The sequence below is a fragment of the Saccostrea echinata genome, unplaced genomic scaffold (genome assembly GCF_033153115.1).
Source record: "Saccostrea echinata isolate AGI-Se365-2 ecotype Australia unplaced genomic scaffold, CSIRO_AGI_Sech_v1 ptg000051l, whole genome shotgun sequence".
NCBI classification, from domain to species: Eukaryota; Metazoa; Mollusca; class Bivalvia; order Ostreida; family Ostreidae; genus Saccostrea; species Saccostrea echinata.
The window spans coordinates 10,844,001-10,861,662 of NW_026889800.1; the positions used below are offsets into that span (position 1 = coordinate 10,844,001).

A 17,662-nucleotide genomic window follows, 5' to 3' on the forward strand; every position below is an offset into this window, starting at 1 on the left:
TATATATATATATATATATATATATATATATATATATATATATATATATATATATATATATATATATATATATATATATATATATACGGCGTACAAAACGTTACCTTTTTTTCGATGTAATCTTGTGATGTTTATACAAAATCTTGTGATGTATTTTCAATATCTTATGATTTACGTTCAAAATCTTGTGATGTATATTCAATATCTTGTGATGTATATTCAAAATCTTGTGATGTATGTGCAAAATCTTGTAATGTGTATATTCGAAATCTTGTGATGTATATTCTATAGTGTCGTGAAGTATATTCGATAATCTTGTGATGTATGTTCAAAATCTTGTGATGTATATTCGGAATCTTGTGATGTTTATGCAAAAAATTACAATGTGGGTAATATTCGACACAATTTCAATAGGCTTTGTAAAGGCTCTTTTAATGGTTTCCAAAGTGAAAGTAGGTTCCTTTTGTCAACAGCCGCATCTAGAACGCTGTGAACGTGGAGGCTGGATAAAGGAGATTCTGGGGACTGTAACTCTGTTTTACACTAATACAGCCGATAGTCGAAACATTTGCGCAAATCTGAGAATCCTGTTACCAGTGAGCATGTCCTGAAGTTTTTCTACGACAAGAAAACAAATAATCTCCATAATACATGTACATGTTATCGCATTTTAGATTATCCCTTTTAAATTGTAAATTGACTTTTCCATGACTTTGTTCTTTCTTTCAGGACCGGGGTGCGGGGGGGGGGGGGTGAAGGCAGATATTACTTTTTATTTTTTACTTTGATTTATAGTGTATAATTTTTATTCCAGACAACTCAGGTGTATAATTATACAGTATCTGCTTTTACATGCGAATGCCCATTGGTTAACTTCATATGACATAATGTTACAACACCTCAACACCTCTGTTGTATGGGTAATTATAAATACATGAAGATTTAAATGTACATCACTACATAATAATTTAAATAAACAGCCACCTCTGTTTTAAAGTGACATTAATTCGAAAACCTTTATCTCAGTCAAGAGATTAAAATGGAGAACTGTATAATCTTTACTAATTTGTTTCAATTAAATTAATTTGTTTTTTTTTATTCTAATTTTCAGATATAAATGTATGCTGTCTTTCTAAAACAGATGTAAAGTGTGAGTGGCGTAAAAATACGAAGTCAGCAATAAAGAAGAAGACAAAAACCATGCATGGATACATGAGTTATGTCCAACAAGCCCGTAGAATACAGGTAAAAGTTGTAGATTAATGGAAAAAAAAACTATTTTTTTTAGGAATTTTCAATCACTGTTCAACAAACCCACAAATTATCCTTGCTATTTTTATCTATCTACAAAGCAGAGCAACTCTTAAGGATCGCATATGTCTGTCACACAGATATTTTGCACATATTTGTATGGCATTGTGAATTTTGTAAATACCATGGTTACGGACTTTGAGACCATTGAACGTGACCTCAGCTGACAACTTTATTTTTAAATAGTTCATAATGCTAGTCTACAGTTTTGCTTTTGATATTTAAGAGGCAATTCTATACTGTTTAGTATGTGTACTGATTTTTGTCAATACCAACATTACAGTCTACATGTCCTTGACCTTTGACCTACTTTGCAAAAAATACTTCAGACAGTAAACTTATGATTTTTGAGTTTTGAGAGGCAGAGTATTAATAATTAACATCTATACAAGTTTATGAGCTCATGACACTGTACTTAATGAATTATGTACAGTTACCACACACTGGAATTTAAATACTATGGAAAAACACAGGGATCAGTACACTAGAATGGATCAATGTTGTGTGACATATTGACATATTGTAGTAAAGACAGGCTGAAATCTCTTTTGTTGGATGAGTGTTGGATTAAACAAAAAATTGATAAATAAAATGATGATAAATAATTTTTATCAATTTCATTTTAATTATTTATTTTACTTTTGAGGGTTGGGGAATCATTTTTCTATCAAAGTATTGCATGTTTTACTATTCAAAGACTTTTTTTTTTCTTTGCAGGCAGTAAGAACTATAATGCTAGTAGCAAATAAATGGCTGACCACTCTAAAGATTTATCTACACTTTTAATGATGCAATATAGGGAAGTTGACACATGTGTTCCTTGGAACAAGTTATATTATTCTGTACATTTTTAATGAAAAGAAAAGAGCATTAGATATGGCATTTAATAATAAGAACAGAAATTTCCTTGGACAGAAATTGGGAAGGCTTGGCAGGTTTATTGGTAAAAATTGGAACATTGAATACATTATTTTTTTTTTAGCTCACCTGAGCTGAAAACTCAGCTAAGCATCTGAAGTATTGTGATGAGGTTTTGAAGATTTGAAATTGTAAAAATCATGACCTGTATGGGATAAGAGATTTTTTTTTTCAAAATCTTCTAAAGAACCACTAGACCAGGAACATAAAACTTAATAGAAAGCTGCCTGAGGTAGTGTAGATTTTAATCTGTTTCAATAACGCATTGCCCCCAGGAGTAGGGCGGGTCCACAATAGGGGATCAAAGTTTTGCATGGAACTATTTTAATTTTTTTCTAAAAGAAAAGTAACACATGAGAACCATTAATTTACAAACATTCCCAATTTCTTTAGACTTTTTCTTAAAATTATGAACAACAGGTTAGAGTTAAAAGTAATTTGCATCATCAACTAAATGTTTTAATATTTTCAGCTATGGAATGGATTCTGCAGTCAGAGCCACATGGGCACCAGATCCCTCTTGCTTCTATTACAGAGGATCTTTGACCAGTCTGATAGTTATTCAAGTTGATGCTCCACTTGTCTGGTAATGCTATGCAAGGATTCCGTCCAAATACTGCAGAGGCAACAAAAGGGCATTGAACAAATCCTATTTGGGAAGTCATGAGGAAACAAAGGATAACTGTCTCCAACATTGGAGCTGTGCTTAATCTCAAGTGAAAATGGTAATGCATGTGTTCATCTGCAAATAGATGTCTGAACTCATGTAGAAAAACTATGTGTAGTCATGTGCAAACAATTAAATGCAATGATACATGTATTTAAATTTTAGTGTAATGTTAGTGTTGTATAATTTTAGTGTAGTGAGCCGTGGTTTAAATTTTCAAGACACTAATATGATATCAAACCAACGAAACACATTGTTGTCATAACAATACAGTCGATTATTAATTAGTCATTTAAACGAAATCAATATTAAAAAGAAATAAGAAAAAATAGGTTCTATAAATTTAGAATTGTGTGGCTGATGGGTGTTGTCTTAGTGCACTGGGGGACATGAGGGTAAACGAATCAGATACTTGGCTAGCGAAGATGCTGAAGAAGTATCAGAATGATTTTGGTGGAATCTATTCAGAAAATAAGTGATTTGTTAACTTAACTAAAAAATTATAGTGAAACTAAAATATTTGAATTTTTTATGCTCTACCAAGAGTTAGCCCCTTCACGGTAACGGCGATACTTCTCTTTTGCTGGGCAAAATAATAACGTTTGGCGAAGTTTTTCTTGGGAGATAATTAAATGAGTTATATTTAATAATTACTTTTACGTCATATTTCACCAAACTATATGATTTTGCCCTGCAAAAGAACAGTACCGCAGTGACTGTGAAACGGTCTATATGACCGGGGCATATAGTTTTTGCCTGTATTAAATCTTTCCGTCTTTCCATCTGTCTGTCGATAACACTGCATTTAGTGCAGTTTTAAAGATATTATTCAAGATATTTTTATCAAACCTTACATGCCAATACATAGAACTGTAAATTCTTTTAAAACTTTACCTTTCCTTTGACCTTGTCACTTAATGTGTGTTTAGCTCTGTTACAAAGAAGCTATTCAAGCTATTTTCTTCAAACTCACTTGCTGATACATATTAATGAGAGCTCTTCAACTGCATCAAAATTTTTCATCTGACATGGCCTTTTCCTTGAACTGTCCTTTCTTTAATTTGTTTTACCTCAGTTTCACAGAAACTATTTAAGATATTTTTATCAATCTTTTATGCTGGTACATATTAGTGAGGCTATTAAACTACATCAAATCTTTTTGACCTAGACCCTCTATTGACTTTGACCTCACTTTTCTTGAATTTTCACTTAGCACAATTTCAAAAAAAAAAAAAAAAAAAAAAAAAAAAAAAACAAACAAACAAATAAATAAATAAAAAACAAAAAGAAAAAAGAAAGAAAAAAAAAAAAAGAAGATATTTTTATCAAACGTTGTGAACATATTTATGAGTCCTACTGAACTGCATTAAAATTTTATGCCTTCGACCTTCTTTAAGATTTTGACCTCTCCTTTATTAAATTTTCATTTAGCTCAGTTTTAAAGGAATAATAAAATATATATTTTTAAATTCATATTCTTATACCTAATGGTGAGAGCTATTCAATTCCATCAAAAATTTTCAACCTTGACTTTCTTTTTTACCTTACTACAGATTGTATTTTAAACTCAATTTCAAAGAAATTTTAAGTATACTTTTATCTCAACGCATATAATAAAACACATTGGTGAAACCTTATCAACTATGTCTATTTTATTATGCTTGTCCCCTCCCCTATGACAATTTGACTTTACTAATTGTTGTATTTTAATTTAAGTTTGAAACTATTCAAGAGATTTTCTTCACACTTCATACACTAAAACAAATTGGTGACAGCTATGCAACTATGTCATATTTTCTGACTTAACCTTCAATGTGACCTCGACCTCATTTACCTATTTTTGGTTTACTTTTCAGGAATTTGGCTTGATGAATTGATTTAATGCGTCAGGTGTTTCACATGATAGTTTAGTTTTGCATCCTCCTCTTTGTGAAGTATCTTACCAGACTCCATATGCTAGGAAAGCAATTTCCAAGTTCGTGAAAGTCAAGTGTACCTACTCTGCTGCATCATTAACAGCTAAAAATGCAGTCCATTATCTTAAGGATTTATACTTAGGTACATGTTAATGTACATATGTTAATATGCAAAATATCATACACAGGTTTATTTTTCCTGTGCTCACTTGGACTATGATCACTGCACAAAATTTTTTCTTTAAAAATGACCTTAGTTTACATTGATTTTTTTTATATTTTCACATTTCAGAATACAAGGAATTTTTTACATCTGAAAACTGATCGTGCCTACTATCATCAGATTCAAGGTCAACACGTGTAACAAGAACCGTTGCATCCTCATCGTTTGGACCCCGGTCAACATTGTCTTTATAAGAATTGTGCATGATAAGGAATGAGCAAAATGTATTGCACTGCTATCAATTTTTACTACAGTACCTTTATTCCATCCTCGCAAGCCAGGGGTCCTGAGTCAACACGTTGGCGTTGGACCCCTGGCATATTTCATTCAATATTTGTGAGCTGACTGTGGGGACATCTTTCGGAAAAATTACAAATCTTGATTGTTTTTCTTATCTCTCAACCAATCACAGTAAGCCGTTCTATGATAAACAACTTGTAACACGTGCATTTGAGGTGTCAACTGAATCCTTATCTAACTATTTATGAAAGCTTTATTGAATGAAATATGCCAGGGGTCCAACGGCAACGTGTTGACTCAGGACGCCTGGCTTTCGAGGATGCCTTTATTCCTGCACCAAGAGAAATCTAAAAACTTTGACAAACCATGTTGGTCTCTGTTCTGTTCAGTAATTCATATGACATGTAAATTGGAGATAAAGTGTAACATAATAAAAAAAATTCAATTTAGTACCTTTTTAGTGCATGGGCATACAAAATTTAGTAGTGAAATACCATAAACATATAGCACTGTGACTTGTAAAAATACATTTTCTGCATAATGTTTAATCATTCATTTGTAAAACATAATCATTTAAATATTGCTACAGGTAATATGTGTATTTGAAAATAGATACATGTATATTGTCACAGGAATAAGTGAAGTACTTATTGCCATTGATTGCTGTCCAAATTATGCGTATAGGAATTTAAAAGAACACATAAATTGGTCAACTTCACTCTTAATGAACTCTATAAAATACATCACTTCCATCGAAAACATAAGGAAAACATAAAGACATGATGTAAATATATATAATAGTAGAACATGAGACAAGAGGATAATATTGAAGTTAAGTTATGCAACTTCTTCCAAAAGAGCGGCTTGCAAGTTAACAAGACGAACATAGTTGAAATATCTGTGAAAGAAGGCCAAAAATGAAGTATTTCGGTTTTTGATCCTCTCATTAGCACATGACAGTGATATTGTGTCTTAAAGCACAAAACAGCCTCTGGTTAAGTGAACTGACCTCTCAATGAAAGAAAAGCAGGTATATTTAGACACAATCCATGAGGTACTTGATTGTGAATGATGAATCTTTTATCAGATAAGATAAGTACTCTCGCAATGTTTTTTTATTATTTATTTTTATTTTTATTTTATTTTATTTTATTTATTTATTTATTATTATTATTATTATTATTTTTTTTTTTTTTTTTTTTTTTTTTTTTGAGAATTCGAACATCACTTTGTAGGACTATGGCAAATATCTGATGTTCAGCCAGGATATATTAGCTTTGAGCAATATGTTATGAAGCCAAAGAGAGCTACATACAAGTGAGAGCCTTCACAGTATGATGGTTTTCGTAAGAGCTGTAAGCCATAGCCTACATATTGATATGTGCGCAGCTATGTTAAGGCTGTCCGAAGGCTTAATATGCATTAAACATACATTTTATTTTTGAGCTAGATTTTAGTTTTAATTTGTATTCTATGTATGAATTTGCAGTCAACTTGTGATGAGAGTGTAATCAGATATTATAATAATGCATTTTTGTGTTGTCACATGACTTTGTTGATCACGTGACGGACACTTATAAATTCCTAAATGTTGCACAAAACTCGCAAAACAACATTATTAAGAAAAATTTGTCACATAAGTCAATTCATCGTGATCTTTGGTACATATAAAGTGCTGGGGGCAGGTCTGAATTTTACTTCTTGAGAAAATATTCCACGAGAAATTCAACTTACCTATATACAAGGGGGCATTTTTCACTCTTTATCGCAATTTATGCAAAATAGGATAAATTACATACAATCCCCCAGCAAAATTCAGTTAGAGGACATACTTCGCTAGTAGATTCACAGGAAATATCTTCAATTTATCCTAATTAATCACTTGTGCCAGTCAAATATATATACGATTTATAAATTCTAACGCTGTCCACCGACGTGTAAGGGGGAGCGTTTCACAGTCAATTTTTTGTTAATGTTTGAATTTATGTATACCAGACAAGTTAAAGGAATAACGATATTAAATTGCAAATGTTCAACATCATAACAGCACACTTAAGCTTAAAGAATAATCCGGACATTTGAATCAAACAATACACGCTAAAAAATCTTGACATGTTATGTGAAAGGAATGTAAAAGTTATGATACTGTCCCCGTCATGTCAGCTCAAGTATGCGGTGACTTGACGTCATATGCTATTATGACGTCATATCTAGGTAGTTCAGAGAAGTTAGTAGAGTTGGAACAGTTTGATATTTTACGTACAGCCTTATCCTAGCCGCGTGATGGAATATCTTGTGTCATATTAATGGCATCCATCGAGGCTCTAGCTGATACAGCTCTGCAAAATATTTCGGCAGTGATCCCTTGCATTTCAATTGACAGGGGGAAAAACAGTGATTTTATTTGACTTCCTCAAACAAATTACAAAGCTCCATGTAGGGCATGTACATTGTATTAAATATGTTAAAATGACTGGGAGGCTGTCAGATAAGTCTAGGTTTAGCATGAGCTGCATCAAGTTGGTCTTCAGTTCTGGCTATCATGAATTGACCAATCACTCGCATAATATCTCACGTCAAACCCACAGGCTATTAGATTGCTTTAAAAAAATTAAGGTTTAAAAAAAAATGGTATGGAACTCCTTACATAGAGTACCCTTATTCGCCAATAAATACTTTTAAGTCAATTGAGCTAAAAAGTTTACTTTCTATTCAAAACTATTCACATATAAACAATCTACGTCACTACCAAAAAGTTCTTTCCGAAACCCCGTATACTTCCCGAGATATATGCTGAAATCATGTTCCAAAATTAACCTTATTTTTTTACTCGACATTAGCTTGGGACTCTGAATAGTTACACTAATTGTATAGCGGGAACGACGGATCTCTACAAAATTTTATCTGATATGATCATATGGTCTTACTAAGTTATCACCAACATTTGAGTGGTATAATATTTTGAAAAAAATAAAAAGTTATATTATACATTCCGGGAAAATTTTGTTCAATCATAGTTCTTTTTATATTATTAAACAACATGGCTTTGAAGTTGTTGAAGCAAACGTTTTGTAATTTTTTGTCATGTAAAGAATTATTTCTGATTTAACATTACGATCTGGAGTAAAAAATCACCTTTAAAATGTTGAAAGATTGTGCAAATACTATGCAGCTGTTCGCTGCAGTTCAAACACCGTCTGTTTACATGTGAATAACCAGGGCCCAAGCTAATGTCGAGTAAAAAAAAAAAGTAGGTCAATTTTGGAATTGATTTCACCACATCTCGGGACGTACATGGAATTTTGGAATGAACTTTGGTAGTAATGTACATTGATTATATATGAATAGATATGAATAGAAAGTAAAACTTTAGAGCATTCAATTTTCAAGTATTTTATTAGGGAATGTGGGTACCCTATGTAAGGAGTCCCATAACTTGTCTTTTTTTTACTTCCCAATTTGTAAAGTCAGATTTAAGCGTTCCAAAGGCCTGTGGTCAAACTTAAGCAATATTGTCTCACTACATGTGTAATACACTGAAAAAAATCAAATGACAGTGTTGTATACAGCAGCAACTGGAAAAAAAAAACATACAAAAGATAGACTGTAGTTGACAATGTTAAAACTAGATTAGCCTTCTCAGCACTGTACACTCATTTAAATGTAACTTGAGTTTTCAAATAATTATATAATTATGCTGGAAGTAGTCATCATTTTTAATATGACAAGAAGATATTCTTTTGTTTTAATCATCGATCAGCTCTTTTACAGGAAAAGAAAAAAAAGTTGAACAGCTAGGCTATTGTTTTTTTTTTTTTTTTTTTTTTTTTTTTTTTTTTTTTAATTTTAGTAATTAGTTGATTTCCGACGATTTATGGAATTCATTCTATTCTATTTATTACATTTATATCTTCCTCAATATACCTGCATGCATATTAATCCCCATAAAACTTTTTTGTTTGTATCAAAATGAAAGAAATGACAGTCTGAATTGATGCACGTACAAAATTACATCACCGGGTGCTTTCGTTATTTCCAAGGAATGAAAATTGTTCTTACTTTAATAGAACACTATTGCATCATATTTCCCACAATGCAATTATTGCACATACATCACAAGATTAAAGAACATATATCACAAGATTTCGATTATATATCACAAAATTATATAACATACATAACAAGATATTGAACATACATCACACGACTATAGAATATACATAACAAGATTTCGAATATACATCACAAGATAATAGAATATACATCACAAGATTTCGAATATACATCACAAGATAATAAAAGATACATCACAAGATTTCGAATATACATCATAAGATATTGGACATTCACCACAAGAATTTGAAGATACATCACAAGAATTTGAATATTCGAATAAACGAGGCAAGCTATTGACTAACAAGTTGAAGAAACAAGGATAACATCAGTCTCGTTTAAAGTCAGCATTTCGGAAGTTCTTTGGTTGATACAATGACCTTGTCAGCAAATACAATCTATCATTTAAGGTGAACACGACTCGTAAATAGGCATACGCCATATTAGCTTTCCTATCGCCGATATTAGCACTGGGATATACCTTTTGCATTTATTATGCCTGACTGCTTTCTTGTCATGGGTACTTGCGTGCAAAGGACGACACGTGCTTGTGCTGGTTATCTTACATTACCTTTATTTCCATTTTATTGCAGTTTACGTGTAGTTGTGTTTGTCTGTATGCTGCACCGACCTGTGCAAGTGTTTTAAGTTTCTTTGGTAACTTTATCTGCCGCGGTGGATGACATAAGAAAACAAGCATTCTGAGAGTATTGCATTAGCAATACTAGTCCCCTACCGGCAAGTGTAATCTGGTTCCCCGTTAAAAATTGAAAATGCCATAAATCCGTCAAAAATCAATGAAGCGGAATGAAACCTATAGTCCCCTCCGGTTTCACCGGTAGGGGACTAATAACGAGTTAACTCAATAAATTATTTTTCTGGTCCTTTATCCTAGACAATATTATGTAACATTGAATATATTTTATACGCCCAGCACCTTTTTTCTTTTGTTCCTACCTTGCACATGCTTACACACTGAGGCAGAACCAAGTAAGTTCTTGTAATATATGATATCCAATTATATATAAGTGGTCATTGTAGTGGTCATTTTAACAGTAGACCCTAATTGCCTATTGTTCTATTTCTGCGTTTGACCACTGGTTGGAAGTAAATATTCAAACCGATTGACAACCGATTGACCACTCTTGGCAGTTTTCAAAAATTCTCTTTAAATTATCAATCTAATTTATATTATGAATGGATTTGTTTGATTGCTGAATTTCAGAGAAAAAAAAGTTAGAAAATTAAGAAAAGATTTTCATTGAAATGAACACTGGATTAAGTAACTTTAATCTGTTGTACTTTATTTTAACTTTAGCGGTGGTTATTTTTCCTTGATGTTTCTTTAGGTAGGAAATACATATTTCTTTTTAAAAAGTCATAGTTTCTTGAATTTAAAACTCGTTTTTAACATATTCAATTGATTGCAACATGAAATGGATTGAACAGCAGGCATGAATAACTAAGATCGTTTTTTCTAGCTGCAATAATGTAGCCCTCTCCGATTTTTGTTTTATCTGATATTTTCAGGAGAGGGCTACAATTCCACTGCATCTCCGTAATGGTGCAAATATATATTTTTTAGATACGGTCGACTGCAGGCAAAATAAATTGTTTTACTTACTTCCAATAAGACTGAATTTTTATTCACTATCAACATCATAGCCCTTTATACGCGAAAACCAAGTAAAATAAACCTGCGTGGTTACCAGTCGTTCTCCTCAGCAGCCATGGCAGTTCTCGCGTGGTGTACTGAAACTTGCGCTTGAATTTTAGAATCATTTGATAAAGCAAATGTCGGTGTTGATAAATGATTGTGTTGTATGGTATCACTAAACTTCGATAAATATAAGCATTCCACGTGATTTTTTTTTTCATTAACAGTAATATTTATGCTTAAATACTTCAACATTGTATGCTGATACTTCAATATTATATGCTGATATTTTAACATTATATGATGATACTTCAATATTATATGCTGATATTTTAACATTATATGATGATACTTCACTATGTTGTGCTTCAAAAAAAAAAAAAAAAAAAGGTTAAACATCGTAATCGTCATTCCAAAATTCTTTGACAAGAGAGAATTTTTGTTTTCAGTTGCATAGTTTTAGTTCATATACCTGTACATGTATTGGCAAATTGATGGGACGAAATGGGGAAGGGGACACGTGTAAGCAATCTTGAATTTACTGGTGGATTTGGGAAGGGGTAGAGGGTAAATATATAATATTAAGAGTGAACTAAACGAAAAGCTCGTGTACTGCGCGAAGATTTTAAGATATTTTGGAAGTTCAGGAACTATTCTTGGTAATAAAGCTTGGCTGTTTTTTTTTTTTTTTTTTTTTTTTTTAAATCAATGATCGTACAGGGACATCAAATCAGAACAATACAATGTAGGGTACAAACATTTGATTCGTTTGGGGTGCATTTTTTTTCCGAGTTAGATTATTTACAATCTAAACAAGCATTCTGAGAGTATTGCATGATCAATACTAGTCCCTACCGGCAAGTGTAATCTGGTTCCCATTAAAAATTGAAAATGACATAATTCAGTCAAAAATCGATTAAGCGGTACGAAATGCATATTTAATCTATAATAACTTATCAAGGTAAAGTCACATACCAAAAATCAGCTCAATATCTGCAAGCGTTTAGAAAAAAAATTGCGGAAAACCCTTAAAAATTGAAAAGGCCGTAATTCCATCAAAATCAATGAAGCGGAACGAAATGCAAACTTGATCTATAACTCATCAAGATACACTCACATACCAAAAATCAGCTCAATATCTGCAAGCGTTTAAGAAAAAAAGTGCGGAAAACCTAGTGGGATAGATTTACAGACAGACAGAGGGACAGACAGACGGACGGACAAACAGACAAACAGACAGACAGACGATGGACAGGTGCAGAGGAAACCTATAGTACCTTCCAGTTAAATCGGTAGGAGACTAATAAAATTAAATCCTTTACGCTCCTGTATTTTGTTATGTCCCTTAGAGCGACATAATAAAATACAGGAGCCTAGAGGATCTAATTTTAATTAGATTGGATTGTTTATTTTCATGTCACAACATAAATGATAGATTACTCATTTCCTCGATGACCAGGTACAGATTATTTATTTTTACATACACTGAACAAAAAGTCCAAACTTGAAAACATTCTTTGGGGAGAGGGGTGGGACTACCACCACGCCAATGTCATCCCAATGGAGGACGTGTTAATTTATTTTCAAGGACAGATTATTAATTTCCAAAATATGATACCCCCCTCCCACAAGTTGTGCATGGTCGTTCCGGCCTTAGAATAACGCGCCAGCACTTAAGTTCTTGAGAGCTCTGCACTTTTATATGTAATTTTCAAATCAGCAGGACGGGGGTTGTTGTTCAGGGATTTCATTGATATGACATCTACATAGTAATTTAGGCTTAGTAATGACATTAGTAATAACTCAGAACCTCTCCAGAATCTAGCCATTGCATTTGTTGACTGGACTATTTAAGCAGGTCTATACATCCAATGTCATGTATGCGATCATTCTGGAAAACTGTAAACTCACCGAGTCTGAACTAATGAAGTTAGTTTGAACTTTGTGAATATTTACGGTGTTGTAATCTCGCCACGACCATACCCCCCCTCCCAATTTATTTTAATTACAAACTTTAACAAAATATTTTAAACATCCAAACAATGCATACAATATTTCACTAAAATTCTTAAATTTCTATTAAACTATATCGCAGTATCAATTCATCTATTAGATATCATAATTAAATATCCCTGTATACTTGTACTTATTCATTTATTTTTTTTCAATAATACATATAACTAGAGCAGAGCTCTGCAAAGCAACGAGTAGCTCTTCCGTTGGAGCTACGGACAGGATTGATTGATTGATTAAATATTGTTTTACGTCCCATTCGAGAACTTTTCACTCATATAGAGACGTCACCATATACCGGTGAAGGTCTTTTATCGACTTACGTCAGTCGCAGCCGAGATTCGAACTCACGACCTCCCGATCACGAAGCGAGCGTTCTACCGACTGAGCTACCGTGAACGGTACTACGGACAGGAAGAAGTCACCTTGAGTCAAGGTCATGCCAAATTCTAAGGTTATAATCAATCCCGTAAGGGGTATCAACTTACAATGTTTCGCTAGTAAAAAGACAGTTAAGGAATTGCGTGACCTTGAATTTGTCCAAATGACCTTACGTCAAGCCAAGGCCTACTCTGGTAATGAGCAAACCCCATCTGTGTGTTACCGACTTGACAAATTCACATATGTGCTTTCAGACGATACTTCCAGTCAAAACATCTTATCCTTAGTGACCTTGAACTTGAGTCAAGTTCATGTCACACTCTGTATGATACCAGAAATATTTCACAAGTAGAAAGACAGTTTCTCTGTCAGTGACCTTGGACTTGTCTAAATGACCTTGCATCAAGGCAATAACACACACTGTTTATGAGCAATCCCAATCTGTGGGTTTTTGACTAGACGAGTTTACCCATGTTCTTTCAGAATATACATCGAGTCGAAACATCATATCCCCCATGGTCATAATTTATTAGGTTCAACAAAATGATTCAAAGATTCATTGTGAATGTTTTTTGTCAAGTTTGGATATTGAACAAAATGTGTTTTTGAAACACTGATGTCCCGTATCAAATTAAACTCGAAGGTCGAAGAGATAAAAAATGATCTTACCCAAAGAAAGATATTGTCTAAGGAAATATATCTATGAAATATAAAACCCCTAGCATTAACTGTTGAAAAGTTATGGTAAAGGTTAAAGTTTTTTGAAATGTAAGTCAAACGTTAAGGTCAAGGACAAATGGTCAAAATTAATGGTGCCAAGGGAAGGTTTTATCACAAGAAATAGGCAATCCAATATGAAAGCCCTAGCACCAATTAATCAAAAGTTATACAATAGATTAACGTTTTTCCAAAAAAAAACGTCAAACTCCAAGGTCGAGGACAAATGTAAAAACTGTTGTTACTCAAGGAAATCTCTTGTCAAAAGAAATACACATGAAAAGATATGAAAACCCTAGCACCAGCAATTGAAAAGTTATGGACCAAAGTAAAATGTTTTAAAAGTAGGTCAAACTCTAAGGTCAAGAATACAAAGTCAAAAAACTTTAAGGACAAATATCAACACTGTTGGTACTCAAGGAAAGCTCTGGTCACAAGAAATACCCATGTAAAAATACAAAAAAAAAAAAAAAAACTAATACCAATCATTCAAAAGTTATGGACAAAATTAAAATGTTTAAAAGTAGGTCAAACTCTAGGGTCAAGGATACAAAGTCAAAAGTGTTGGTACTCAATAGAAGCCCTTGTGATAAGAATTATAGGCCTACATGTGAAATGCGAAAGCCCCAACACCAACTGTTCAAAACTTATGACCAAGGTCAAAGTTTTTTTTTTTTAAAGTAGGTCAACCTCCAAGGTCAGGTCAAAGGGTAAAAATTGTTGATATTCGATAAAATGTGAAAATCTTAGTCCTAACCATTCAAAAGTTATTGTCAAGGGTAAAGTTTTTAAGTGGGTCAATCTCCAAGGTCAAGGCCCGAGGTCAAAAATTTTCATTCCCAAGGAAAGGTCTTGTCACAAAGAATTTCAGATGTGAAGTATGAAAGCCCTAGCACCAACTGTTCAAAAGCAATGGCCAAGGTTAAAGTTTGCTAAAATTTTGCAAAGTGCTTTAAACTAAAAGGTCAGGAGGACAAAGACGTTGGTACTCCAAAAAAGGTCTAGAAATACACATGTGAAATTTCATATGAAAGCCATAGTTCCAACCAATCAATATTTATGAGCAAGATTTCAGTTTTTGCGGACAAAGTGAAAATAAGACAGACAGATTGACAGACAGGGCAAAAACTAAATGCCCCCGAATCTTTGATTTCTTGGGCTTTAAAATGTCGATGTCTTCAGGTTTCTGTACATGTGCTTGCTTGAAAGCTTTAAGTCCTCTTAGTAAACAGGAGTACAAGTTGCATTACATGCACGATACGCATTCACATCATCTTCAATAACGCATATGCCGTTCACAGTAGCTCAGTCGGTAGCGCGCTCGCTCCGTTATCGGGAGGTCGACAGTTCGAATCTCGGTTGTGACTGACCTAAAAAATGGGTAGCAATGAAATATATGAAGATAACGAACAGTATTCAAGCTCAAAAGTCCATTATACAATACATAATAGGAGCAGAGCAAACACGGACAACTGTTCTTTCGCCATGCGCTCGGCACTTTGAAGTGGAAGTTGCGGGTCCTTCGGATGAGACCTTAAAAACAGAGGCCCCGTACTGCTCAATGTCCCTGAGTGCCGAGTAAAGGTCAAAATTTGACGCCCTTCACCGGCATATGGTGACGTCTCTATATGAGTGAAAAATTCTCGAAAGGGACGTAAAACAACATTCAATTAATCAATCAATCAAGAACGCATACCATATTATAAATGAGGAAATATATTCAGTATCCATGTTTAATTATTTATGCTGAAATATTTGAAAATCTGAAAAAAAAAAATCTTCATATTCTAATTTAGATAAATTTTTGACCTGTAGTGATACAAGATTCAGGTGTCATTTATTAAATTTAACTGAATCCTGTAATTTTTTTTAACCAGGTTCAAATATTGCTTCCAAATATTTACCCCGCCCCCTCCGTACAAAGGAAAAAATGTTTGCGTGATCCCTGCTCCGTCACCGTTATTCATTGTAGAATAGATCTAGTTGCTCATTCTGTAGCACATTAAACATTAGATTTTTTATACAGAGTATTTATTGTAATAGTAGTTTACATGTTTTACTGATTTTTTCCCCGACGACCATTCTATAAAATTAACGGCTATCGAAAGGATAAAAGAGGCTCTAAAATATTCAATAAATTAAACTTAAGATTCTGCAGATCATATAAAACATGAGCTATAAATGTAACATGTAGAGATGTCTGTCCTTGCATACATAGAGAGGTTGACAATCAAAAAGCATGTTCAACGCAAGTGCAGCAATAAGGAGTTTGCCGACACTTTTTTTCAATTCCAAAGTGCTTTTTAGTTTCTACAGATTTTTGTATTCGTTTTATCGTATGTTCGTGGATTTTTAGTTACATGTCAAGATTAAAATTATGGTGTTTGTGCTTTATAGTAAGGATTTGCCAATTAATATTTCTTTAAAAATTACACCGAAAAAAGGTATATGTTTTAGAGCGGAGCTGTCGCTCAAGCTCTGTTCTTTTCGTATAGATCTAAAGGTCTTTGTGTATATATTATCATAGGTAAAGGTACTAGTACCGAAGATTCCATCCCTTCTAAGCTATATCACGCCCCTTGTTCATTCTATGGTTATGCACACATCCACCCTTCTTGAGTTCAAGATGCTTCAGTCCTTTGCTTACATCATAACTTAACCAAGAGGTTCGTGGTTTTTTTGTGTGAAGTTTAGTATTTAAAAATCCGATTCTGTCAGGCTAAAAGTATATAATTATGTATTTATGAAAAAAAAAAAATAATAATAATGTAATTGGTAATCAAAGTCCAAAACACTGCGGTGAGGATATTCAAAATTGACAGGAAGTCGTTTGACATTTTAATACACTTAGAGATGTGGTTAAGACAAAATATTTTGAAAACTTTGATAAATACACAACATGCAACGCAGAGTTGACCAATATGAATGTATTATGATCAGGTCACGTGCGGTGGTAAATACTTCTTTCACAATAGTTGATACGTGAGGCACCTGCATGGACCTCATATAACTACAGTGCGAAAATAAAAAAAAAAAAGAAAAGAAAAAAAGTGATTGATATAGCAAATAAACGAAGAAAATTAAATAAAATCTGGCATAGGTATAATCAATCTGATTATAAACACAGCGACTATCAGAATTTCGGACTGTAAAAAAGATCTGATTTTGATTACATTACAGGTATGAGAGAATGTGTTTGTACTGAAGGGGATATTTAATTCATTCAAGATTTATTTTTCGTTTGGACGAAAGCTTCAAAAACATTGACACGCTGCGGGTACAGTTACACATCAGTGAATGCTCGGATTAATCCCTAAATCGACGGGCATTATAATGACCTTGTAATTATATACATTTACTTTCCATTTTTTTTAAATTTTGTAAGGTTACAGGGTATACACTTTGTAATTTTAGAATCTTAATAACTTTAACTTTAACAAATTTACAAAAATCTATGAAGGCCACAACTTTTATAGATACGGAATATAATCCCATAGTGTAGTGCA

At 33.0% G+C, this 17,662-nt stretch overlaps 2 long non-coding RNA genes across 2 annotated transcripts; both read left to right on the forward strand.

Annotated features, from left to right (window-relative positions):
* The first annotated feature begins 307 nt into the window (after positions 1 to 307).
* LOC133203801 (uncharacterized) lies at positions 308 to 1,230 on the forward strand. The gene is made up of 3 exons (XR_009723476.1): positions 308 to 596; positions 815 to 920; positions 1,112 to 1,230. It is a non-coding gene; the product is annotated as an uncharacterized LOC133203801 (long non-coding RNA).
* An 855-nt stretch (positions 1,231 to 2,085) lies between these two features.
* LOC133203691 (uncharacterized) lies at positions 2,086 to 5,724 on the forward strand. The gene is made up of 3 exons (XR_009723447.1): positions 2,086 to 2,954; positions 4,753 to 4,954; positions 5,105 to 5,724. It is a non-coding gene; the product is annotated as an uncharacterized LOC133203691 (long non-coding RNA).
* The last annotated feature ends 11,938 nt before the right edge of the window (positions 5,725 to 17,662 follow it).